We start from the raw sequence: 27936 nt of genomic DNA, 5'->3' as shown, positions 1-27936 counted from the left end.
GGTCGATGGATGCAGGGAGCTCAGCGATGCTGGTACTCCTGGATCTGTCGGCCGCCTTCGACACGGTTGATCATGCTAGACTCTTGAGGCGACTGGCTGAGATAGGCATCTGTGACCAGGCTCTGGGGTGGATACATTCGTATCTGTCCCAGAGAACACAGAAGGTGGCACTAGGGACTGTCTCCTCAACACCCAAAGTCCTCAGCTGTGGCGTCCCGCAGGGGTCGGCACTCAGCCCCCTTTTGTTCAACATCTACCTCGCTCCTCTCTTTACGTTGATCGCCAATTGGGGTGTCAAGGCAATTTCATATGCCGATGACACCCAGTTGGTATTTCCGTATTCAGAGGTGTCGCAGGAGTCCTTTTCGAGCTTCAAGGGCTGTCTCCAAGACGTGGCCTGTTGGATAAATGCGAATAAATTAAAATTAAACGCTAATAAAACGGAAGTGATCTTTTTTGGTAAGGGCCCTCCTCCACCTTCAGAGCTATGGCATTGAGATCTGAACCTCCTGAGGCAAAATAGCCGGGAGCCACTTAGTGAAATTGTTTTTTATAATTGTGAATTGCTTTTAAACTCACTTGTAATCCGTCTCCCCAGCACTTACTGGACTCCCCAAACAGTCGACTTAAACGCTGTTCAGGGGCAGAAAACGAGCACCAGACGCCATCACTTGCCTCGAGGAGCCACGGGACACGCCCACTCCTGTTGGCCACGCCCCCCTCCACCAAGTATAAATACGAGCGCTGACAACAAGCGCCGCATTGAGATCTGAACCTCCTGAGGCAAAATAGCCGGGAGCCACTTAGTGAAATTGTTTTTTAAAATTGTGAATTGCTTTTAAACTCACTTGTAATCCGTCTCCCCAGCACTTACTGGACTCCCCAAACAGTCGACTTAAACGCTGTTCAGGGGCAGAAAACGAGCACCAGACGCCATCACTTGCCTCGAGGAGCCACGGGACACGCCCACTCCTGTTGGCCACGCCCCCCTCCACCAAGTATAAATACGAGCGCTGACAACAAGCGCCGCATTGAGATCTGAACCTCCTGAGGCAAAATAGCCGGGAGCCACTTAGTGAAATTGTTTTTTAAAATTGTGAATTGCTTTTAAACTCACTTGTAATCCGTCTCCCCAGCACTTACTGGACTCCCCAAACAGTCGACTTAAACGCTGTTCAGGGGCAGAAAACGAGCACCAGACGCCATCACTTGCCTCGAGGAGCCACGGGACACGCCCACTCCTGTTGGCCACGCCCACCCTCCCAACACTACCTATAAAATATGTGTCAGGCCAGGCAGCGCAGCGGACGAGCGCAGCGGGCGCGACGATGGCGCGCCGAAGGCGCGCTTAAGGCAAGCTCGTCTGCGCTCGTCCGCGCTAGGCAGAGCGCGGAGCCAAGCCACACTACCAAAGCCAGCACCCTTACTCGGAGATACAATAAAGACGACCTGCTACGCCTTAACAAAAAGGTACATAGCTCATGCCTACACGGCATTTCCGCTGACCACCCTCCCACTCGATGCACCTACTGTTCATACAGCTGTAACCCCTCTGTACCCATATCGTCTCCCCTTATCCCGATACGCATGGCCCTCATCAACTGCAGATCTCTCCCTAAACACTCGACAGAAATCCACCTTCTATTGGAAAATCGTAGCTTAGAAGTGCTTTTCCTAACGGAAACTTGGCTGGGACCGGACTCAGATCCCGACATTGTCAACTCCCTTCCCCAGGGCTTCCTCATTCAGCGCATTGACCGACCTAAAGGAAAAGGCGGTGGCATTGCCATAATTCATAAAGAACAGCTGCCATGCCGTATCCAAGGCAGCCCCCTTGCTGACTGCGAAAATGTCATGTATACTATCCAGGTCTCCCCCTGCCAATCCATTTCAGGCTTCCTTATCTACCGCCCCCCAGGACCATTAGGTCAGTTTTGCGAATCCCTAACGGAACACTCGTACACTCTGACCGCAACCAACTCTTCATGCCTGATCCTGGGTGATTTAAACATCCATTTCGATAAAAAGGAAATCAAACAGACCGCCGACTTGGTAACAGACCTTGAGACCCTTCAATTGAAATTACTGGGCCATTTACCCACTCACATCCTGGGACATCTGTTAGACCCAGTATTTACCAACATTCACGACTTGACTATACGTGATCCCATCCCAGTCCCGTGGTCTGACCATCACCTCGTTCCTTTATTCTGGCAGATCACCCGCGTTCCCCGTACTACCGCTCCCCCCAGTAAACCGTCAAGATCTTGGTCTAAACTGAATGTAGAAACCTGGACTTATCATCTAGAGAGCTCCCCACCCGCATCCAACGACAACCCCATCAGCGCTGATGCAGAATTCTCAGAATGGATTGCCAACTCCCTAGACAAAACTCTCCCCCGAAAAATCTCCTGTAATCCACGGAATAAACCCACCTCTCCCTGGTTCACTGATGAATTGCGACTGCTAAAAAAAGCCTGCAAAAGATCTGAAAGAGATTGGAGAAAAAATTTTGACCATACAACTAAAACTAAATACAAAACTACTCTTCTCAATTACAAAAAAGCAATCAAAGCTGCACAAATTAACTACTTTGAGGAGAAAATTTAAGTGTCCCACAACTCTGCCCGGGAAACCTACCAAATAGCGAAGAAATTGCTCAAAACACCAGACCCCCCCCCTCTGGTGGAACCTTCAGTCACCCGCTGCAACGAATTTGCAGAATTTTTTAACTCCAAAATCACTAATCTCATCAATTTACTCCCCTCCACCCCCTTCAATGCCCTCAGTCCCCCCTCTGACGTCAACTCTCACAGCTATCAGCTGTCAGTATTTACTCCTCTCACAACCGACATCACTTCTCGCATACTCAGCTCTATTAAAAGTGGCAGCCCCTCTGACCCTGCCCCATTGAATATCCTGAAACTAGTCGGACCCACTATTCTACCAAAACTGACAAAACTCATTAACGACTCACTCTCTCTAGGGATTGTCCCCCCCACCTGGAAAAAAGCTATGGTGAGAGCACTGCTCAAAAAACCCCATCTCGACCCACTAGAACTTGGCAACTACAGGCCAATTTCCTTACTTCCAGGTGTCAGCAAAATAGCTGAGAAACATGTCAACCTAAATCTCTCCCAATACCTTGAGTCCAATAAACTACTGGAACCCTCCCAAACAGGATTCAGGCCAGGCCAGAGCACCGAGACAGCTATATTGGCGGTAGTCGAGGAGGCAAGGAAGATCATAGACTCAGGAGGATCAGTGGCAGTGATCCTCCTGGATCTTAGTGCCGCTTTCGACACCGTAAATCACCACATCCTTATCCAAAGACTCAAACACCTTGGAGTCACAGGAATGGCCTTGGCGTGGTTAGAATCCTTCCTCAAAAACCGATTTTTTCAGGTGACAGAGGGCACCTTTACGTCCAGACCGACACCCACCAACTGTGGGGTTCCTCAGGGCTCGTCTTTGAGCCCAACCCTTTTTAATGTTTATATGTCCCCTCTCGAGAAGGTCGTCGTCCCATACGGCATCAAACTCCTGACATATGCCGACGACACTCAACTTGTGGTCTCTCTCAGCCAGCAAGACCTCTCCATTCCCAACCTTCACTCCTGCTTGACCGAAATCACAAAATGGATGAGTAACTCCCACCTTAAGCTAAATAACGAAAAAACAGAGATTATGTTTTTAGGTAATCAATCTTTATACAGCTCTATCTCCATATGGCCGTCAGCTATGGGCCCCCCCCCCTGCGTCTAAACCAGAAATAAAAAGCTTGGGCATCTGGTTGGATGAAGAACTTAATTTTTCAGCCCAAGCACGGAAAGTTGCTGGAACCTGTCACGGTCTATTAAGATTGGCAAGAAAAATACTACCCCTGCTTCCGACTCAATCGCGCAAACTCCTCATCCATGGCCTTGTACTTTCCCGTTTGGACTATGGCAATGCCCTATACCTAGGGGCCCCCAAAAAAGTTCTAGCCAAACTCCAGACGGCCCAGAATGCGGCAGCCCGCGTGCTCACAGGCACCCATCGTCACTGCTCTGCCAAACCATCACTTAAGGCCCTCCATTGGCTTCCCATCCAAGAGAGAATTCAATTCAAAGCTCTCTGCACGACACACAAGATCATGCATGGCAAAGCCCCTCCCATACTCCAAAATCTCATCTCACCTTACATCACTTCCAGACCTCTTCGCTCCTCCAACTGCTTCCTAGCCTCAATCCCCAGGATCAGAAAGGCCCGCTCAAGCGGCCGACTGTTTTCCCTCAACGCCGGCAAACTTTGGAACTCGCTCCCCTTTAGCCTCAGAGCCCAACCCAATCTTCTTACATTCCGTAGAGCTCTCAAAACGTGGCTGTTCCCATAAAATATCCCTCTTCAGGTTTTGTCTCTCAGCGCTGGGACGCCTATGGGCAGCCATGCGCTCTATAAATCTGTAAAATAAATAATAAAATAAATAAAATGGTGGCCAGCGGAGATGGGTCAAGCCCCCTCACCCAGCCTAAGAGCAAAAAATCTGGGAGTGCGGTGGGATGACAGCCTGTCCTTCACCTCGCATATTCAACAAGTAGTCGGCAGCTGCTTGAGTAAGCTGAGGAATCTCCGCAAGATTCTGAGACTTCTCCCTGAGAGTTGTCGGAAAACATTAATCCACGCCACAGTAACATCTAGGCTGGATTACGCCAACGGCCTCTATCTGGGCTTACCTAAATACTTTACTCAAAAACTTCAGTTGGCCCAAAATGTGGCTGCGAGACTGTTAATGCGGATCCCTTTTAAGCATTCTGTCTCTCCGTATCTTCGACAACTGCATTGGCTACCAGTTGCCAGCAGAATCAAATTTAAGGCACTTACGCTGGCCTTTAGATCTCTGTTTGGCACCTGTCCTAAGTACTTGAAAGTCCGGCTCCCGAGATACTTCCAGGCCTGTGCGCTTTGTTCCAACTGCCGCGTTCAACTTGCCGTCCCACGAGCAAAACGGGCTCGGTTGGGGGGTCGTACTTTTTCGGCAAATGTTGCAACACTATGGAACACCCTGCCCCCAGCAATTCAGCAGGCCCCCTCTGAAAACTGCTTCAAGCGGTTGCTAAAGACGTGGCTTTTTGCCCAACCACGATAAGCTCTTTTACTTCAGTTCTCTGGGTTAATTGTGTTCTTCCTAGCACCGGGACACCACCTTGTGAGGTAGCTGTTTGCGCTTTACAAAATGCTGTATTATTATTATTATCTTTGTCTGCAAGGTAATGGCAAGAATCCGAGAGCTCAGTTAGGGAGTAGTATCTGCACTGAGACGTATGTTTTTTCGTCCCAGACTTCCCCATCGTTCCTAGCAGCTAAGGGTACCTATTTCATCTGCTATGATAGAGCATACACATGGTTGCCCCCTGATTTCTCGGGCACATGTTTTGTCTCGTTCCTGTTGCCTCCCACCTACACAGCCGCGGCAGATTACCACAAGACAAGAGTAGTCAGAGGTGTCTTCAGTCAGGAAGATACTGCAGGACAAGAATTGGGAGATTTCTTGAAGGGTTTTCTGTCATTTTGGGGACCTATGGTGAACAGCAGGAATATACGACAACTGACGAGGGTGGTTGAGTCCACCGTAGTTGAAACTGCCGGTGCCCTTAGTAACTTGACTGCTGAGCTCCAGTCGGATCGTCTTATGACTCTCCAGAACAGAGTTGCGCTAGATGTCATACTCGCAGATCGAGGTGGGGTATGTAAAGTGATCCAATCAAGTTGCTGTGTTTTCATTCCAGACAATGCTCCGACAGTGTACCAGGCCATTTCCAAACTGCATAAAATCTCCGAATCTATAAACATGGATAAAGGAGATTGGTCGTTGATGGGATGGTTCTGGGAACTGTTATCCACGTGGGGATGGAAGACTCTGATGGTAATTGGGGTGATCTTAGCCATCCTTTTCCTGCTCTGTCTTTGTGTACAGTGTAACCCTGCTATATGTGGTTTCTGTGCTACATCGTGTGTAAGCTAACCCCTATCAAGAGACATGCTAAGTAATAGGATGATGCTACAGCAACATCTTGATGATCTGATGAGTATAGACCTGGACTCAGACTAACATGGGTTTAGGTTATTGCCTATGTAAGGGCAAAAGGAGGGTCTGAGGTATTGAAATTCTGAACCTCGTTGTTAAGGTCGTCGTATCATGATGACCTTGGTATCAGCAGACCGAATATGGCGAGTGCTAGATGTGTGAGCACTTTCGTCCTATTCGAGTGACGAGATCACCATGAAATCAGGGAGTCCGTTCTGAACCCTCAGGTTCCATCTTGCGTACGGCAGCCATTTTGTGATTGCCCTCACATAGGCCGGTGACAGTGGCCGAACGAGTCTCCAAACACACGTACACTTTAGCTGCCTTCTGGATGACCTGAACGAGCGACCCTCTTGCCTGAAGCCCAACTGGTTTAACCAGCCCTTTCCCCGGTAGCTGATCGAGATTACGGATCGAGACACAAAACACCATCAAACCCTTTTTATTGTGCATAACTATGTCTTATCTTGCTCACACCTGTCTCTACTCTTTGCTTTATGGTCCGTTTACGATGGGGATGTGCCCGGTTTTATGGTGGGTTCGATCGACCTGTCTGATCAAGAATGTTGGGTTGACCTATAGTTGATTATGGGCTGGACAAACTGAAAAATGGACTTGTCATCATGACCCTTCCCTTTTTCTTTCTGTGAAAACATGTGAGTGGCCAACTGTAAATTAGGGATATTTGCCTGAAGCATAATATTTGGTATAAAAAGGGATGACTGGTTCTTGTGAGCGAGCAGTCTCCTGAGATTATACACCGTGTTGTACTTCTAGGATCTCTGTTACAGGCTGCAACTAATAAAATTGATCTTTGACGTCACCAAGAATCACCCGTGGCTCTGTACTCTAAGAAAGGTGGACCCGGAGACTAGGGCGTTTCCCCTGGCGCCGCTGGGTCTTAAATAACCCGGTTCTTCATTGATTGAGGGGTAGGGGGGAAAGGGGGATAGACAGGGGGGTTTCGGGATAGGTTAGTGGGATGGGTACGTCAGGGATAAGCTGTCTCTTGTTGCACTCTGCATTGTCTGGAGAGGTATGTGCCGGTGGGGGGGGCGTGGGGGGGGTGGAGCCGTGTGGAGATCAATTAGGGAGGGAGTAGGCTTGGAGATTCCTACTACATTTATAATATAAATCCATATAATTTCCTTGCTGCCTCTTTGACGTCAGTTTCTTCAGTGACTAATGTCCGCACTTCAAACGTTGAGCCACAGATAGAAACTGCCTATTGGAACAGTGTGCCAAGATCACAGCTACTATGTGTCATATCTTTAATAAATCCAATAAAAAAAAAATTGAAAACAATAATAAACGTCCGCCATTGTACAGGCCAAGAAGAAAACTCAGGGCAGAAAGCACAGACAGCAATGTCCTAGTGTCCTCCAATGATATCGGGATAGCCTTCAAGAATACCACTGTACAGGACGGAGCACTTTCTGGATATGAAGCAGGGAGACCTGCCACACAACAAGGATATCTGCAGGGAGGAATATCCCATATCCGACTCGATATGAGAGGAAGAAAGAAAATAGTTTTGCAGTGTGGGGAGGATGGGGGTGTAAGGAATCAGTGGCTAGATCCTGTCTCTACCAGAGAGAGCCTTACCGAGGGTAAGTAATTTGTATATCTGACAGAGACATCTAGCCGCAGATCCCTTACGTAGAATCATATACCGAAGCCAAACCATCACAGGAAGAGGTACTGCAAACTGGGAATACAAAAGACTACAGAAGTAGAATAAAGCCTCTCCAGAAGACAAGGAGACCGGGAGGAAGAGCGGCTGAGGAACATGTCAAACTCCAGCAGAAGGGACCAGGCTCAGAATAATCGTACGCCGAAAACCATTGGAGCAGAATACCGGTGAACCAGATAGACCACTGCCCATGGAATGCCACAGGAGAAACAAAAAAGTTTCAACCCCAACGGCATCTAAGTCATGCACACAACGTGACAACAACTGTGCACCGAACCACAGGATAGACAAAATAACTCCAACAATGTTAGAAGAATGTAGGAAAGTGACCCTTTTTGCATGGTTATACTCCACTTTTTGCCAGACACATGAAGCACTTTTGACTTGGTGTGCCCTGAGTTCCTGCCATTCAAAATCCCAGGGCCTGTATACTTTCCCAAAGCTGTACCATTTTACCCACAATTGGCACATCTCTGGCCACAGGTAAGTACCTTGTAAAAGGTACCATGGGTAGCAAGGGCCCTGTTTCCAGGGAAGGTTGGGTCCCCAGCACCTATTGTGCCTCCCTTAGACACCCTGGGCCCGATTCACAGAACTAACTTAAGACAAAATCCTAAACGTACTACTTTTGGTATTCACAGAAGGCGTTTAGTAGTAGTAAAGTTAGGATCTTGTCTTAAGTCTGTCCTAAGTTTGTCTTAAGTCTGTCTTAAGTCTGTCTTAAGTCTGTCCTAGGTCTTTCTTAAGTCTGTCTTAAGTCTGTCTTAAGTTTGTCTTAAGTCTGTCCTACTATTTTTGGTATTCACAGAAGGCATTTATTAGTAGTAAAGTTGGATTTTGTCTTAAGTTTGACTTAAGACAGACTTAAGACAACCTTAAGACAAACTTAAGACAAACTTAGGACAGACTTAAGACAGGCTTAAGACAGACTTAAGACACACTTAGGATAGACTTAAGACAGACTTAAGACAGACTTAAGACAGACTTAAGACAGACTTAAGACAGACTTAAGATAGACTTAAGTCAAAATCCTAACTTTACTACTACTAAATGCCTTCTGTGAATACCAAAAGTAGTAAGTTTAGGATTTTGTCTTAAGTTAGTTCTGTGAATCGGGCCCCCTGTACCTTCACAACCACACACTGCCATTGCAGGCAGCATGTTTTCATGCAGAGAAAAGTGAAGAGTTGACGTGGCACTGTGTGCCATGCCTGCAAACCACTGTCTGGGTCCTGAGTAGGTCACTCCTTTAGCAGGGTGTGCTAGCCCTCATGTCAGGGTACATTGGCATGAGCCCTGTACCATTACAGTATCTAAGTCAATTCTTAGACATTGTAGGTGCAGTAAAGCCATAAAGAGTATACGGTCTGGGAGTTGGTCATTACGAACTCCACATCTCCATAATGGCTTTACTAAAACCTGGGAAGTTTGGTAGCAAACTCCACAGCACATTAAACCCACACTGATGCCAGTGTGGGATTTAATATATAATGCACACAGAAGGAATCTTAGAGATGCCCCCTGAAAAAGTTCAACTCTGGTGTGGTGTCTGAATGGCTGCCCGCCATTTATCACCACCAGACAAGTCTCTGGACCCCTGGGTAAAGAGTCTCTGCTCCCGGAGTCCAGAAATAAAGCCCATCCTGGGCAGAGTGGTCTTGCCTCCACCACCAGGATTGGTTGGGTCCACAAGAGGGGAAGATTTAAAGGCCTGCTGACTTTGAGCTGCCCCACCACTAGCAACTGGCTCTCAGCAGTTCTGGCCAACACTTTGGATGAGAGAATCTGCTTGAAAACTGAGCTAGGAGGAGATGTGCACCCACCTTTGCCACCCCCACTCCTCATGTGGGGACGGTGAGGTAAAGCCCACATCTCAGTCCCCTCCATCTTGGAGATGAGGGTACCCAACCTATTAGGAACACTGGACGGTGGCATTATAGGGGGTGTATTCACCCCAAGGAAGGGGCCCATAGGTCTCGACCTGCACACTACTGTAATGCCCCAAAAGAACAAGTTACTTACCTTCGGTAACACTTTTTCTGGTGGATACAGTATCTGCCTGTGGATTCCTCAACTTTTGAATACCCCTTGCGCCAGCAGTCCGCGGAAATTGTTTTCCTACCTCTCCCACGTCAACGAAGATGTCATAATAGCACGGCTCCGCTCACGACTCCGTATGACATCATCAGTCTCTATTTTTTTCCGTGCCCTCGAGGCAAACGGACGGACCGACAAAATTTTCACACATATACAGAGTATACAAAATATATATATACAAATGCAAGTACACATAGCTTAACCAATAAAAGCATGGAAAAAGGGCAACAAACCAAGCATTTTTCCAAAATCAAATAGTAAGCAAGAAAAAGACATATTAAAAACATTCATGTCAAACAGTTATAGCATTTTTGATAGAAACAGCTGGACAACGGGGAGGCGGGTGGGGCAGTGAGGAATCCACAGGCAGATACTGTATCCACCAGTAAAAGCGTAACCAAAGGTAAGTAACTTGTTCTTCTGATGGATACATATGCCTATTGATTCCTCACCTTTGAATAGAATCCCAAAGCTGTGCCTCTCACAGGGGAGGGGGACTACCTGACTCAACCAAGAAATCTTGCAGAACAGAACGTGCAAAATTACCGTCTCTCCTAACCTCCGAATCCAAGCAGTAATGCTTTGCAAAAGTATGGAGGGAGGCCTAAGTTGCTGCCTTACAAATATCAATAACAGTAACACCTCTAGCCAAAGCAAGAGAAGATGACTTAGCTCTGGTAGAATGAGCTCTGATACCTTCTGGCGGTTCCTTCTTGGCCAAGGCATAGCAGATCTTGATGCACAAGATGATCCACCTGGAGAGAGTCCGCTTGTGACCAGCCTAGCCTTTCATTCACCTAACATAGCCCACAAAGAGCTGATCGTCCAGCCTTAGATCCTTTGTTCTGTCCAAATAAAAATTGACAGCTCTCTTAGGATCCAAAACGATGAAGATAGAAGGTAGGTAATGTAATGGACTGTCCCGAATGGAAAGGAGTAACCACCTTAGGAACGAAAGCAGCCCTGGTCCTAAGAACCATCTTATCTGCATGAATGGTCAAGAATGGAGGTTTAGAACTAAGAGCCTGAAGCTCACTTACCCTCCTGGCCGAGGTAATGGCAATCAAGAAAACCATTTTAAAAGAGAGAAGCCTCAAAGGACAACTATGAAGAGGCTCAAACGGAGAACCCATTAAAAAGGTAAGAACAAGATTTAAATCCCACTGAGGCATAATGAAAGGAGTGGGCGGAAACCTATTTGCAAGGCCCTTAATGAACCTCATAACTATAGGAGATTTGAATAAAGGCAGCTGATCCGGCAAACAAATAAACGCCAACAAAGCCTACAAATAACCTTTAACCGTAGCCACAGCACAACCCTGCTGGGCCAAGGAAAGAGAAAAACTTAGCACATCAGACAAACGGGCCTTCAAAGGATCAATGGACCTCTCTCTACACCATTTCACAAATTTGGACCACCTGGAAGAATACACAGATTTGGTGGAGTGTCTCCTAGATGATAAAAATAACATCCACCACATCAGGTGGGAGAGAGAAAGAACTCAGGTTGCCCCGTTCAATCTCCAGGCATGAAGGGGCAGACTCTGGAGGAGGGGGTGTAGAACCTGCCTCTGCAATTGCGAAAGGAGGTCTACCCCAAAAGGGAGACGGATCAGAGGGTGCGATGAGAGGGGAAGTAAATCTGTGTAACGCACCCTTCTTGGCCAATCTGGAGCGATCAATATGACTTGGGCCCGGTCTTGGCGAATCTTCCTCGGAACCCGAGGAATCAAGGGTATGGGAGGAAATGCGAAAAGGAGTTGTGAGCTCCAATCAAATTGAAGCGCATCCCCCAGTGCTCCCTGCAACGAATACTGAAGACTGCAGAACAACGGACAGTGCTTGCTCGTGAGTGGCAAGCAGGTCCAACCGAGGGGACCCCCACATCTCGAAGATGTGATGGACCACCTCCGGGAAAAGCCGCCACTTGTGATCGGCCGAGTAATTCCAACTGAGACTGTCCGCACAAACATTCAGCATACCGGCTAGATGATTTGCAAACACCCAAATCTGATGGTCCTGAGCCCAGGACCAGATTTGCAGAGCCTTTCGGCAGTGATGATACAGCCCTTCCCCTCCTTGTTTGAGGATGTATGACATCACAGTAGTGTTGTCTGTCAGGACCTGTACAGACTGACCACGAACGGGAGGAAAGAAAGCCTTTAGTGCCAACGGTGTTGCCCCAATTCCAGAAGGTTGATGTGAAGCAACCTTTCCACCGGAGACCAAAGACCTTTGACCTCTAGATCCCTCAGATGAGCAACCCACCCTAGAGTGGAGGCATACGTGATCACTGTGGCCACCAGTGGAGGAGGCTGAAAGGGCCTTCCTTGAGACAGGTTGCCCTGCATACTCCACCAAGTCAGCTCTGCTGCAGCGTCTCTGGAGATTCTGACCTTCCCCCCGAGGTCTCAATTGTGTTGATCCCACTGCCTGCGGAGGCACCACTGGAGTGCCCTCATGTGCCAACGTGCATGACTGACCAACAGTATGCAGACCGATGAGATGTAGTACCTTCAGAACTGGAACAACCGCTCCATCGTGAAACAAAGGAATCATCTCCTGAATGTCAAGAATTCTCTGCGGATGTGGGAATGCCCGACATACAGTAGTGTTCAGTATTCCCTCTATGTACAGGCTGCACTCGGAAGGCACCAGGTGATATTTGGGTACATTTATCGAGAAACTGAAGTTGAACACCAACTCCGGAGACTTTGCTTTCAACAGCCAGTCGTCCAGATAGGGGAAAACAGGAACCCCTGACCTTCTGAGATGTGCTGCTACCACCGCCATCACCTTCGTAAAGACTCGAGGTCCGGAAGTCAGACCAAAAGGAAGGACAGAAACTGGTAGTGTTGCATCCCACCATGATCCGGAGACACTTCCTATGCGACTTCAGGATGGGAAGATGAAAATCCTGCAAATCGATGGACACCATATCCAGTCTTCCTGTTGCAGCACAAGAAGAACCTGAGCCATAGTCAACCTTTTAAAATTTTCCTGTCTGAGGTAAAGATTCAAAATTCTGAGGTCCAGGATCGGTCTCAACCGACCGTCCTTTTTTGGGTATCGGGAAGTGCTAGGAGTAGCAACCCTGAGCCCGATTCACAGAACTTAAAACAAAATCCTAAACTTACTACCATTTTGGTATTCACATAAGGCACTTACTCATTTCAGTATTCACAGAAGTTAGGACTCCTAACTTTAGGACTCCTAAATGCCTTCTGTGAATACCGAAAGTCTTAAAGTTAGGATTTTTCTCAGTTTAGGAGTCCTAGAGTTAGGAGTCCTAATTTTACCACTCCTAAACTGAGAAAAATCCTAACTTTAAGACTTTTGGTATTCACAGAAGGCATTTAGGAGTCCTAAAGTTAGGATTCCTAACTTTACTACTCCTAAACTGAGAAAATCCTAAGTTTAAGACTTTCAGTATTCAAAGAAGGCGTTTAGGAGTCCTAAAGTTAGGACTCCTAACTGCTGTGAATACCGAAATGAGTAAGTGCCTTCTGTGAATACCAAAATGAGTAAGTGCCTTCTGTGATTACAAAAAATGGTAGTAAGTTTAGGATTTTGTCTTAAGTTAGTTCTGTGAATCGGGCCTAATGTTCTCTTTCCTGCTCTGGAAGTACCTCTATCGCACCTTTCTGTTGCTAGGCAAGAACCTCTTGCTGCAAAAGTAGCACGTGGTCCTCTGAACACCAACCCTGGCGAGGGGAGTAAGGAGTAGGAAACTCTCAAAAAGGGAGGGTGTACCCCTTCTGTACAAGATTCAAAACCCTACGGTCTGAAGTAATCGATTTCCAATCTTGTAGAAAGTGGGACACCCGAACCCCTAGCGGGCTAACATGCTCTACGATGTGGGATCTAGAGCTGCTTTCCTGAGGCACCAACGGGGGGAGGGGGAGGAGGACTGCTGCTGAGCTGCTCCTCAAAGACAGGCCCCTATTTTTACCCCCTGTGCGATTTGAACAAAGGGTTCTGCTGCTGAATCTGCTGAGGTTGCTGTCGGCCACCAAAGGAAGCTGTCCTTTCAAATCCTCGATACCGCTTGCAGTCGTATCCTCTAGACTGAGTTTGAAGGCCCAGAGATCTTGTAGTCGCTCTGCTATCTTTAAAACGTTTTAAAGCAGAGTCATCCTTTGTACCAAACAGCCTTGTACCATCAAAGGGCAAATCCAACAGGGATGCTTGAACATCAGGAGAAAATCCAGATGATCTCAGCCAAGCTTGTCTCCTTGTAGCCCCAGAAGATCCTATCACTCGAGCCACCGAGTCAGCCGTATCCAAACCTAACTGCGTAACTTGACAGACAGCTGCCTGAGAGTCTGAATGTGCTTCAAGGAAATTATCAAGCACAAAGAAGGGGAGAGGGCTCCTAACTCTACCACCCCAAACCCCCACAGAAATTCAAGTGTACACACAAGAGGAGTAGTAGAGTACACACAAATAGTGAGCACAACGAAACGTAGACATAGGGGAATTCAATCATTGGAAAAAATTGCCCTCACTCACATACCAAAGTATGTGACATTCTACCATCATTGGGCCTGCTTGCAATACGCCCTGGTGTAGCCACACCCAGGGCGGAGCATTAGGGAAGGGGAAAAAAATAATAAATTTCACTCAACAAAACAAACCGTACATCACAGACAACATGTAACATATAATGTGATGTGATTTGTGCCAATCACCAAGTGTCAGAAATAATAGTGCGACTAAAGTGCAGTTAATGGGAAATGTTAAAACTGATTAAGGGTGCCAACTGAAATAAGTGTTTTATTGGACATTACCTGGTACCCCTATCAGGATTAAAAACTCAAATTGGGATGGGAAATGTCTTGTTCGAGACATGAGGATCTCACAAGACCTCCCTCCTGATACTGCTTATGTCGACATGTTTCAACCGTAATAAATGTGCCAATGCTGGTCACCTCGGTATTCTTCAGGACAGTCGCCTTTTATTTCTGTCTGAGCCCTACCGCAGTTCGGTATATTGGGCCCCTTGGAACTGAGACCGTATTTACAGATCCGTGCCCTCTCTTGTTACATGTAGAGGCTTATCCCGAAATACGGAAAAACACTCACGAGTTCATTAAATTCGTGAACCCGAATTGGTGCCCTGTGGGAGGTTCCCCCTTCGAACACAACTGTTCCTTGGGTGGCGTCCTGCTCCCTTGCCCGCTTTCCGTGACACCGCGTAGTCTCCCAGGTAAGCAGGTAGCATTAGTAGATTTCAATGCCATACTTGCAGAGGAAAATACTTTTTTAGGTGCTTGCTCCATCTTTTTAGAATTCCTATCCCCAGGGATGGTAGGGAAGGAACCAGCTGACTGTTTAGAGCATGAAGCTTGGACCACCAAGCTTTTAGGTGATGGGTGAGTAGACAGAAAGGCTGGATCCCCAGGAGCTGGCTTGTACCTTCTCGCAATAGCCCTGGAAACAGCTGGAGCAGTCAAGGGCCTTTGCCAAACTTCCAAAATAGGTTCTGTCAAAGCATCATTGAAGGGCAGAAGAGGCTCACTTACTGAAGCAGATGTATTGAGAAGCTCACTCAAAATTTTAGATTTAATTTCTGCTGAAGGCAATTGCAGGTCCAGTAACTCAGCAACTTTTCTTACAACCACCTGAAAAGGAGCCACATCCTGTGAAATCTCAGCCTTTGGTGAGGAGAGTTCCCATTCTGGGGAAGTATCCAACCCACTGACCTCTTGTAGGCCTTAACATTTGTCAACAGTCAACAATTTCTCCCTCCTCCTGTTTTTGTCTATATTCTTCCTCTTCATGCAGTCTCTGTGCATCCCTCCTAGAGCTCTGCTTCAGGATCAGTGGCAGCAAATGCGGCGCCGGTGAAGACGGCACGGACATCGAAGGAGGACCTTCAGGATCAAGCATCAGCATTAATCGAATCCAAGGCGGTGCGACTCGACAACTGATGGAGTCCGAGGTTCTGGAGTGGAAGACCTCGGCGCAAGAAAATGCCAAGCCGGAGCTGTGGACAAAAAAAGGCACGAAAGGCACATGGGCGTATTGATGTGGAACACCCAAATTAAAGGCCAATGGGCCCACGGGCTGGAAGGTACACCAGTAGGATGTGAGGCCCTGGCAAACATGCCAAACATCGCATTTGAAAAAAAATGGGTCAGATCTGTTCAAGGGCCTGGAAAAGGAGGATAAGAATCCTTACCTTCCTGAACAGGATCCACCTGAGGCCGAACTGGAGGCAGCAGAGCCACTGGAGACAGCACCCGCACAGGCAAAGCCCCAGGAGCAGGAGAAGACTCCCTGGGTGTCAAAAACCTTCTAGGTGTCGCAGCTTCTTTAGGCGTCAAAGAACCCCTCGATGCCGGAAACCTCGGAGCCGGTGAGCTAACCGGAGTCGCTTGAGGAGAAAGAGAAGGTGATGGAGACACAAAGTCTTTTCTCCCACGCCGTTGAGGTGGTGAAGGCGATCTTGAAGCCTTACTCTTGGGAGAGCAACGTCAAGACCCATGCCCCCTCTTCGACTTCTTGTACTTCTTGAATTTTGAAGTGTACGAAGTCGACGACTTTGTACATTTTTGACCCCTCTTTTCCTTTTTAGCTTTGGCCATGAAGAGCTTTGCCTCTCGTTCTTTTAGAGCCTTCTGATTCATTTTCCTGCAGCACAAACACCCTTCGCTGTCATGATCGGAAGACAAACACCAAAGGCAATCATCGTGGGGATCAGTCATCGGCATATGAACCCCACTCTCCCTGCAGGGCTTGAATTCAGACTTCTTGGAAGTAGCAATTTCTCGAAATACTCGAAGAATCAAAGTAAACACCAAGAAAATGGAGAGTCCCAGAAAAAAACGTTATGCGTCGACGGTCGGGAATAAAAAAAGTAAGCATGGGCGTAAAATCCGTTCCGCTCGCGGAATTTGCGGATTTTCGGTAAATTCGCAATCCACGAACTCTAGCGAATTTGCCAAAAATCCGTCAATTCGCACGCAGCGGATTTTTTTGCTTGGTGATACAATATTGCGGCGCGCGGCTTGGCGCACGGCGTTCACTTTCCGTCATTCAGCGTTTGCCAAGTTGTTTTTCTCGATATTTTGCGAGTGCTGCGCCATTTTGGATCTTGCTGCGGGATCCCGCGGGAGTTGGCGCCCGCGAATACGTAATCGCGGCTTGCCACCTTACCTTGCACAGCACGCATCGCGAGAGTTCGCAATTGCGAACACGTAGGTGCGGCGGGCAGGAACAATCTCGCACTCGCGAAATAGAGATTTTGCAATTCTGCACAAGAAATCCACCAGCAAACAGCATAAACCTTCAGAAAATGATGATTTTTATCAGAATCACTCCTCAGGTTGACATTTGCCTGCACTTTTTTTTGCAAGGAGTCCATTTTTGGGGGGGGGGGAGGAAGGAAGTGCCCCACAGTCTCCAACTTCCTGTTCCTGTCCAGCAGGCTCCTCCCAGTGCTTTCTTCATGTGCTGGTCACTTTCATTTGGACCTTGACCTGGAAGGATTACTTTTTGTGGGTGCTGCTGGATATTTGGATTTGAGGCCTTTTTGACTTTCTTTGGATCACTTTTGGATTAGAAATCAACTTTCACAAGTAAGTTTGTTTGGGGCATTACAGTTGCTGCAACTACAATTTTGGAACTTTTTCAGAACATTAAATAAAATATATTGTGGGTAGCCACAGTATCCAGTAGGACCAGGGTTGGTTATGGGTGCATGATACAACTGTTTTGTTGAATTTAAACATCATTGAGGCCATGGATGGGCTGGGATGGTGCTTAATTTTGTGTTTTTTGTTGATTTTTTGGGGCTGCTGTTGGGGCCTTTTGCCCAGGGGTAGTGAGTGGTGCATGGACTGAGTCTGCCTGTGGGGTCTTTTTAATGTAAACATCCTGGATGGCATTGGATTGTGGTGATTTTTGTGTGTTTTTCTTTTTTTGGGGGGTGTACTGTTGATTTGGACTGGCCATGTGGGTGGTGGTGGTGGCCATCTTGAGTGCTGGTACAGGCAACATATGCTTGGGGTGCAAGGGGCCATTTTGAAGAGAGGCAGTGTCTGAGGCCTGCACTTATTTTGCCTAGCTTTCATCCATTATGCCCAGGGGTAGTGAGTGGTGCATGAGCCTAGTCTTTCTGTGGGGTATCTTCTTGAATTTAAACACCATTGAGGCCATGGATGGGCTGGGATTGTGCTGAATTTTGTGTTTGTTGTCGTTTTTTTGGGGCTGCTGGTGGGGCCTTTTGCCCAGGGGTAGTGAGTGGTGCATGGGCCTAGTCTTTCTGTGGGGTGTCTTCTTGGATTTAAACACCATTGAGGCCATGGATGGGCTGGGATTGTGCTGAATTTTGTGTTTTTTGTCGTTTTTTTGGGGCTGCTGGTGGGGCCTTTTGCCCAGGGGTAGTGAGTGGTGCATGGGCCTAGTCTTTCTGTGGGGTGTCTTCTTGGATTTAAACACCATTGAGGCCATGGATGGGCTGGGATTGTGCTGAATTTTGTGGTTTTTGTCGATTTCTTTGGGGCTGCTGGTGTGGCCTTTTGCCCAGGGGTAGTGAGGGGTGCATGGGCCTAGTCTTTCTGTGGGGTGTCTTCTTAAATTTAAACATCATTGAGGCCATGGATGGGCTGGGATTGTGCTGAATTTTGTGTTTTTTGTCGTTTTTTTGTGGCTGCTGGTGGGGCCTTTTGCCCAGGGGTAGTGGTGCATGGACTGAGTCTGCCTGTGGGGTCTTTTTAATGTAAACATCCTGGATGGCATTGGATTGTGGTGATTTTTGAGTGTTTTTCGTTTCTTTTTGGGGTGTACTGTTGATGTGGGTGGTGGTGGTGGCCATCTTGAGTGCTGGTACAGGCAACATGTGCTTGGGGTTCAAGGGGCCATTTTGAAGAGAGGCAGTGTCTGAGGCCTGCACTTATTTTGCCTAGCTTTCATCCATTATGCCCAGGGGTAGTGAGTGGTGCATGGGCCTAGTCTTTCTGTGGGGTGTCTTTATTGAATATAAAACACCATTGAGGCCATGGATGGGCTGGGCTTGTGCTGATTTTTGTGTGTTTTTTCGACTTTTTGGGGTGTATAACTGATGTTCCTCTGTCTTCTATTGCTTGTAGGTGCACAAGAGAACCACCAGTGCCAGGAAGAAGTCCTGCTGCGGTGTGTGCAGCACAACGTCACGTGTGGCCACAGACAACTCTGCAACTTGTGCAACTGCGGCCTGCTGTTCAGAGTGACATCTGATGAAGATGGCCCCAAAAAAAGTTGCCCGTAGCTCCTCTAGCAAGAAAGTTGCCAGTAAGGAGCAGAAGAAGCAAGTGGCGCCACTTACCAAGGAGACTGGTGTGATGACGACCGCCACATTTTTTGGGATAAAAAAAAGTACGCCTGCAGCAGCAGCGGGGTCTGCTGGGGACCAAGCTGGGAGCAGCACCTCCGCTCCATTGGGCTCAGTGCCACCCCCACCACGCCAACTTAGGTCCAAGCCCTTGAGTGCTGCAGAGGCAGCCAGTATAGTTGTTCAATCACCATCGACCAGTGATGTTGGCTCATCGCAAGAAAGTAGCAGCAATGTCCCTCAATCAACACAGGTTGTTGTAACTCATCTGACGAGTGTTGAACAACCACAGCCGCAACAACAATCACATGTGCAAGTACAAGCCCAAGTACATGTGGAAGGAGAGGCGGCGCAAGGAGAGGAGCAAGCAGAGGTGCATGGAGGGGCACAACAAGTGGCCACAATAGTTGTTCCTCCAGAAGTAGGGGCACATCTGGAAATCGACAATCAAGCCGAGGTATCATTCGAGGAAGCCACTCCTCCTGATGATCATTCATTGTCTTCCACATCCCGAGCAAGGAAAAGATCAAGGGTGTTGGTGTCTACATCTTCTTCAAGCCCACCTCCTTCTGATGATATGGATCTTACTTGGGGACCAGCACCACTGCCGTCTGAGAGTGAGGTTGAGGAGGCACACCATGATCTGACAAAGGTAGCTAAGCGTAAAAGGAAGGTCGTCGAAACTCTCCGAGTTATGGAGTGTGATGACGCTCAACAAGAAGTGGCGTATACTCCTGCTGCTGAAGACTCTCACGACGACGACGCAGTCATCATCACTAACGTCACTGAAGCCCCAGCGGGCATGCAGCAAACAGACATTTTGACCCTAGCCCGACAAGCTGCTGAGCGTGATGATGAAGCCGACGAGGAGGCAATGGGAACACCACAATCATTGATGTTAACTAGTACACCACAACCTACTGCTTCCATATTTCTTACTCGCCATAAGGGACCTCCATCCACCTCGACCTCAATTAGTGGTGGAGAAAGTGCACAACGTAGTAAAGTTCAGCAATACACATCCTCCACTTCATCTGGCATTAGCAGCACGACCACCACCAGTATCGCCTCCTCCGGCCCCCACAGACATTTCAAGTCCGCAGTTTGGGACTTCTTTATTGTTTGCCCAAAAAGGGAAAACATAGCCATTTGTAGCATTTGTAAGCTTGCAGTTAGTCGTGGTAAGCTTGGTACCAACTATGGGACTGGAGGCCAGAGAGGTCATCTTAAGAGACAGCACCTTGTCCAATGGCTTGCGCACCTAAAGGAGATCAAGGAAGCCCGAATTGCAAGTCGAGAAAACGTTGATGTAACATCTGATGATGACGAGGAGGAAGAAGTGTCACACACTTCACTTACACCCAGTACCCCTGTCAGCACACCCCCTGTGAGCCACACTAAGAGTGTGGGACAGAGTGAGACACCAATGCGAAAAAGTTCATCAGCGAGCGTAACTGGGTCGAAGAAGTCATCATCATCATCCCGTAAAATGGTCCAGGGTGCACATTAAAACAATGTTGTTTTCAGAAGCGCCATATGACCGCACCCACCCAATGGTGCGTCTGTATAACACTAAGCTGGCTAAAATGCTAGCGCTGGATCTTCTCCCTTTTTCTTTTGTAGAAGGGGTTGGTTTTCTAGAATTAGTGGCAGCGCTCTGCCCTAAATGGAAGGTTCCTAGCTGGTACTATTTTGCCCGAGTTGCGGTTCCAGCACTACATGAAGATGTGCTGGAGGTGATTGGGGCAGCTTTGCAGAAGAGTGCTGTTCACACTATACATCTCACAACAGACATGTGGACCAGTGGCGCAGGCACTGATTACATGTGCATCACTGCACACTGGGTCTCTTTTTCAGGGGTTAAAGCAAAGCTAAACGCAGGTGCTGACCTGGACCAAGTTTTTAAAGCTGCTTGGAAACATGCAACACTAGCCATGTTTGGCTTGGAGAAACGTCATACAGCACAAAACATTTTGAATGAGTTCAACACAAAGGTCTTTCACTGGCTGTCTCCAAAAAAACGCGGCATTGGTTATGTTTCCACGGATAATGGCGCCAATGTAGTTAAGGCCATGGAACTGGGTGACTATTTCAGAGTGCCGTGTTTGGCGCACTGTATAAACCTGGTTGTTAAAAAATTCTTGGAGAAAGAAAGTCCAGCATGCCAGTTAGTGGTCACCTGCCGAAAAATGTGCAACCATTTCAGCCATTCTTTTAAGGCCCAGAAACAACTGAGGAGCCTGCTACATGAACGTCGAATGCCAGTGAAAGCACTCATCCAGGAGGTGCCAACACGTTGGAACTCAACCTTCTACATGCTTGAGCGTCTGTATGAGCAGTTTACGGTACTCGATCAGTATTTCGTAACAATGGGTACAGCTGTGAAGGAGGACCTGAGGTTAAATGCGGCGCAATGGGAGCTAGTTAAAAGCCTGACAGACATGCTTCGTCCTTTTGAGTTCTTCACGCGTGCAGTCAGCAGGGAGGACTGTAATTTGGGAAAAGCTATCCCATTGTTGCGCATGCTGGAGCACAAACTGAAGGCGGTGTCTTCAAAGTTTCAAAACGATGAAGAAAAGCAAGAAGCTTTTGTTTTGGCGGAGAAATTATTAGAGCGTCTACGTGGCGATGAACGTCTTCAAAAGATCCACTCAGAACAGCATTACGTTTGTGCTACTATTCTGCATCCACGCTACAAAAAGGCGCTGGCAGGCTCTGCATTATTTCCTTTTAGTGATGAAGATGCTACAAAGTACAAACGTTGGGTAGCCTGGTCAGCCATCAGGTTTGAAAGAGAACGGAATCAAATTGAAGGAAAAGGCAGTATATCAGCATCAGAAGGCCATCCCCAGTCAGAAGACTCCACTTCTGCACCTGTGGCTGTGGCAGAAGTGACCTCTCAGCCGTTAAAGACACCGGCAACCGCATCATCTGCACCAGACACAACAGAAATATCGGGTGATGAAGAGGATTGGCTAGCTGAGATTGGTTATGGTTCTGAAAAGGTCCGAGCGAAAATTCAGCAAAGTGGAGGAAACGTGGAGAACTTGGAGTCGATGGTGCAGGACTATCTGAATGACTCCACAGAGGTCTATGTTAATGCTGACCCATTGGCGTAATGGCATGGGAAAAAAAAATTGTGGCCAGAGATCTCCCGCCTGGCTATACATTACTTGTCTTGCCCACTCGCAAGCGTGTCTTCTGAAAGTGTTTTCAGTGCTGCTGGTGGCATTGTAACTTGCAAACGGACCCGCCTCTCGCCCAAAAATGTGGAGATATTGACAATGATCAAGATGAATGAGCACCTCATACCACCAGATTTCAAAGTACCAGATCGCACGACGGAAGAAGACGAGGAGGACAGCAACTTAGATGAGGGAATTTCTTCTGTGTTAGGTGACACTGACCTACTCCTGCCTGATGATTTCGCAGAGTATAAGGACGAACTCTTCTTCCCTGACACCGAGGCCTGAAAATGAGCCAATGAATTCAGACATTTTCTTTTTCGTACTTATTGAGTTTTATTCCTGTGTTTCTGTCTTTCTTTGTTTTGCACAAGTTAATATAATTAAAACTTTAATCACCTGTACTTTTGCTTTTTGGCTGTTTGGGGGTCTTCTCTACTTGTTTTTGCCTGGGTTGACGGCTCTGGGGCCATTGCTGGGAAGGTCTAATATCGGATAAAACTGGTTTAAACAACATCCATGAGGAAAAAAGGTTTTGCCTTTTCTGACTTTTCGCTCAATGTAGCGTTTTCAGGGGCCTGTTTGGGGGGCTTCCTGGTGTTTGTGGGTGGGTTTCGGGGTCTGGGAGCACTACTGGGTATGGATAGTTTAGATAGCAAGAGGTTTGAAGGAAATCCATGGAGGCAGAGGGGAGTTAGGGCCTAGCTGCAGAGCGCGTGCTGAGTGATTTTGGAAATTTTCAGAAAAGTGACTAAGTCCACATTTTTCTACTTTTGCTTTTTGGCTGTTTGGGGGTCTTCTACTTGTTTTCGCCTGGGTTGACGGCTCTGGGGCCATTGCTGGGAAGGTCTAATACCGGATAAAACTGGTTTAAACAACATCCATGAGGAAAAAAGGTTTTGCCTTTTCTGACTTTTCGCTCAATGTAGCGTTTTCAGGGGCCTGTTTGGGGGGCTTCCTGGTGTTTGTGGGTGGGTTTCGGGATCTGGGAGCACTACTGGGTATGGATAGTTTAGATAGCAAGAGGTTTGAAGGAAATCCATGGAGGCAGAGGGGAGTTAGGGCCTAGCTGCAGAGCGTGCGCTGAGTGATTTTGGAAATTTCCAGAAATGTGACTAAGTCCACATTTTTCTACTTCTGCTTTTTGGCTGTTTGGGGGTCTTCTACTTGTTTTCGCCTGGGTTGACGGCTCTGGGGCCATTGCTGGGAAGGTCTAATACCGGATAAAACTGGTTTAAACAACATCCATGAGGAAAAAAGGTTTTGGCACTTTTTGTAATTTAGGGTTCGTTAGGGTTAGCCATAGCAGCAGGATTGCCTGTGATTGGGTGTTCTTGATTTTTGCAACTGAGTTCTGGGGTTTTAGAGCACTCGTGGGAATGTGTAATTTTTGTTGCAAGCGATTTGAAGAAAATCCATGGTGGGAAAGGGGGGATCACTTACTCGGTGAGAGGCACTTACTGTTGAAAACATTTAGCCATTTACACTTAAAGGAAGAAAATGACACAGACTTAAGTTTCAGGAAAACTAACTTACTGTTAAACCACCACCCACCAGACTCAAAACCAGTGGTATGGTGGGAAAGGGGGGATTTGGCATAGTTAAAGAAAGCCTTTGCCACTATTCTTAACTTAGGGCTCGTTAGGGTTAGCAGTATTTCTATTGCATGTGTTTGGGTGGGGGGGCTTTCGAATCTTGGAGCGATGCTGGCTATGGATACTTTTGCTTGCTTGCAAGTGGTTAGGAAATACAATCCACGGTGGGTAAGGGGGTATTTGGGCCTACTTTTACTTTCAAAGTACGTTTTGTCACCAGTTTTCTGCTAGGCCTCTTTTTTTGAGATCTGATTGTGGGTCTTCTACATTTTTGTGACTGGCTTTAGTAAGGGTCTGGGTGGGAGGCAGAAGCACTGCTGGGAAGGTCTAATTTTGTTCTAAAACACAGTTTACAGTACACCTAGCTTGAGGGGAAAGATCCGCTAAATTAATTTGCCCATACTTATTTATCCTTCAAAAGTTGACTCAGACAGAGTACGCACTTTCAAAAATATTGTACTGTCTATTTGGAAAATCAAAGTGTGACTTTTTGCACTACACAGCGTACATACCTTGTATTTATTTATCAGTAGTGTTGTAATAGCACTTCCTATTTTTCGTTCAATAATTACAGGCCGGGTTTCAGTCTGTGCAATGGGGAAAAAAGGATGGAGTCAGGCTTCACATTAGCGAGCCGCAATTCAGCATCCGCCAGGCAAGCAGTGGACAGGGTGTCTTCTGGTCACCAACATTGATGGACGAAGCGTCAGCTGGAATGGAGGAGTGCCGCTAATAAGAGGAATTGTTTGCTGCATCCAACTTACTTACCAAATTCAACAGGACAACTACAACAACATACAGATACAGTATCCATTGTTTTCTTCTATGAGTGTGACTGCATTTCTTGGATCTCTCTCTGCTTCTAAATTGATCCCTACAGCCATTCTATAGGTTTTACTTCGGCTAATTTTTAAACCTAATTTAATGTTAGAATAAGAAGTGTTTCTCTGAGTGCAGAGATAGGCAAGTGAAAACGCTGCAGCCATGTACTGTCGCATTCTAGTACTACTTACTTTTCAGTAACAATGCATGCAGTAGGGCATGCACTTCCTTTATGTCACTTAAAAAGATTTATGGTTAGCTTTGTACCCAAAGATTTCTTTATCTTGAATTATTGTTTGTCCATGCTGGGCTTTTTTTTTTTCTCTCAACAAAACCTACCCAAAAAGAAACCCCCATTCCCATCCATTTTCCAAACCCTAACCCTCTTCCCCCGGGCTGTGTGGTTTTGCTTGATGTGTGACTAAATGACATCAATAATTCCACACACTTGCTGGGGAGGATAAGGTCATAGCAACAGGCTGGTGAAGGAATCCGAGGATATATTCTAGACTTACTCAGCTTCAGTACTATTTCTTGTAGTAGTAGCCAATGTCAAAGAAATTCGACTCAAGTACTAGTTATACTTTCAATTCAATTCAAATATCTTTATTCGGCACTTAAAAAGATACCATTAAAGAACATGAAAATACATACATACAATGTTAAAAAGCATGTTTTAAAAAAAAAAAAGACATTTTAAGAACAGTAAAAATGAGTCTAAAAAGGGGCGAGAACGAACCGTAAATCGTTAGGAGTTTTATACAAGCATTCATTCAGACTAAAAATTGATGTGAGACGATTCTTCCCTGGTATTCCTTAATCTCATAGCCACCTTAATAAAACTTATTATACATAACAAAGTATGTGGGTCTGAGGCTTTTTGTAAAAAAAAGGAGGGCTGCTTTAGCATGTCTCAGTCTTTTATTTTTCATAATCCTTACTAAAAATCTCCGTCTAGGGTCCGAATAAAAGGGACATAATAAAACAAAGTGAAGGGTATCCTGCGGAGACCTAAAGTCGCAGCCGCAGGTACCCTTCAACTCTACCGAGCGTGTAAATCCTGCGGGAACAGCTAATAAATGGTGGAGAAGATTAAGGCGGAACATGGTCATATAAAATCTTTCCTGTGCATTATGCATCACCGCTAGATATGGTTCCATTCCAGGCTGTGTTTTTAATAAACTATGGGCCACCACGGATGTTTTCCCTGTTTCAACGTGGGCTCTTCTGGCGGTTGCCCGGGCAGAGAAAAGTTTTTTTACCAGATTTTTGTTCAAGTTGGTCATAGACTCCGGCTCAAGGAACAGATTCTTACATCCAATTCCTTCCAAGGTGTCCTTTACATATTTGAGCCACGGAATCTCTCCCCCTTTGTCCCTGCTCATGCAATCCTTAATAATCTGTCTACTAAGGCCCGCGACCATCTGCCTAGCCTCCTCCCATATGCCATAATGACACCCATTGAAGCCACCAGTTTGGCTACATGCTTCTCAGCCAAGTTTCTGAATTCCAGTTTCTCATCGAAAAGTACACCTAGATAGGAGAAGGACTTGACTCTTCCTAGTCTATGTGGTCCTATGCTATGTAAAAAGTCCTTTTTTGGGTTTATACCTGTAGACATAACAAAGGATTTATCCAAGTTGGCTGAGAGGTCCAGGGAATTAATAAAGTTGACAAACCCATCAATTAACTTTTGTAAACCTAGTGGGGTGCGGGCTAGCAACACTGCGTCGTCCGCATACAAGAGGACGGGTACCGGGCGCTGGCCTATTAGTTATACTTTCAATACTTTACCATTTGTTAGGCTCTGTGTGGCACTGTTCTAGTGTACTGTCACCTGCTATATTCTCTATCGTACCGTTATAATGCTACAGTAAGGACAAACCAGGTTTCATTTTCTTTTTTTCCATAGGCATGCAACTGCCACTGTGTCACACCACTAGTACCATCGCAATGAGGACATTTCATCCGCCAAGGATTGCCAACCTTAATCGCCATTTCCCGTGGAGCCAGCCCTGGGCCTAGCCCTACTTTCAAACACAAATTACAGGTAAGATAAGCGTTTGGTGGGAGGTAGTATAATGGAGTATTAGGAATAGACGAGAGATTGACGCTAGTACTACTAAAGTCCTAGGACTCTTCAGGAAAACAAACTTACTGTTAAACCCCCACCCACCAGACTCAAAAGCAGTAAAAAACAGGTATGATCAGATAAAGTTTCAAAAAGTATATTTTTGTAGCCCTAACAAAATAATCTCCCGCAAGACCCTCCCTAACCCCAACGATTGTCCTTCAAAAGTCCCACAACCCAACTCCCAATTCCCACCCACCAAAAGTCTCTAAAAAAGGGACAAGGGACACTACACTACGGGAGGGTGCTGTTGACTTTAGCGGCCAGGGCATCATACTCCTTGCGGAGGGTGGCATGGTCGAAGCGGAGGCCCTCCACCAAGTTCTTATAGGTATGGACCTCCTGCTCCAGGTAGGACACTCTTAGGGATAAGCGGCGCTGGCGTGCCTTGAAACTGCTGTGGGGGGCAGCTGCTGTCTTTGCTGCTCAGCGGTGGCGGTTGGCTTTGTTAGCCCGGCTCCGTACCGCTGGAGCACTGCGCTGGCTGGCAGCACGTGGATGCACGGAGGAGGATGCAGCTGTCCCAGTGGATGTTGTTGTTGTACCAGTAGACTGCGTCTCCTCCTCCTCCAGGGCCACCAGCCGCCGATATTCGGCGACAGTGACATCCAGCCTCCGTTGCCGGGCTATTTGAGCCAGCTCCCTCCTTGATGATCTTCTGGTTGATTTGGAAGGAGCAACTATATGAAGAAAGAAAGACATAGTCTGTAACCAATGCTCCTTAAGATTAACACAAAATGATTGAGCAGAAAGTTGTGTCACAGTACAAGTAGCAAATTGAAAGCACAGTACATAACTATTGAGGACAGTATCTATCTAACCTCCCACTTCTTCATCCTTGCTCTAACAATAGTGGGAGTTTAAGGAACAAATTCTATGAGCACTATGGACTTCCATTACAGTCGACTATGACAGTACACCAGTCTTATTCTTCTTCTTCTCTCTTGTTTAGGAAAATTGGTACGTTATCTTATGCAAGCCGGCATAATGCCAGCGCAGTGAACTTGCACCCGAGAAAAACAGACGCACA

At 46.9% G+C, this 27936-nt stretch overlaps 1 protein-coding gene across 14 annotated transcripts in view; it reads right to left on the bottom strand.

Annotated features, from left to right (window-relative positions):
• The window catches only part of LOC144773261 (uncharacterized), a 7170044-nt gene that overhangs the window by 1119841 nt on the left and 6022267 nt on the right, over positions 1-27936 (bottom strand). The gene's annotated exons all lie outside the window — the stretch shown is intronic.

Source organism: Lissotriton helveticus, chromosome 8, assembly GCF_964261635.1.
Source record: "Lissotriton helveticus chromosome 8, aLisHel1.1, whole genome shotgun sequence".
Lineage (NCBI taxonomy): Eukaryota > Metazoa > Chordata > Amphibia > Caudata > Salamandridae > Lissotriton > Lissotriton helveticus.
The sequence above is the reverse complement of the archived record's forward strand: the minus strand, read 5'-3'. Positions and strand labels throughout refer to the sequence as shown.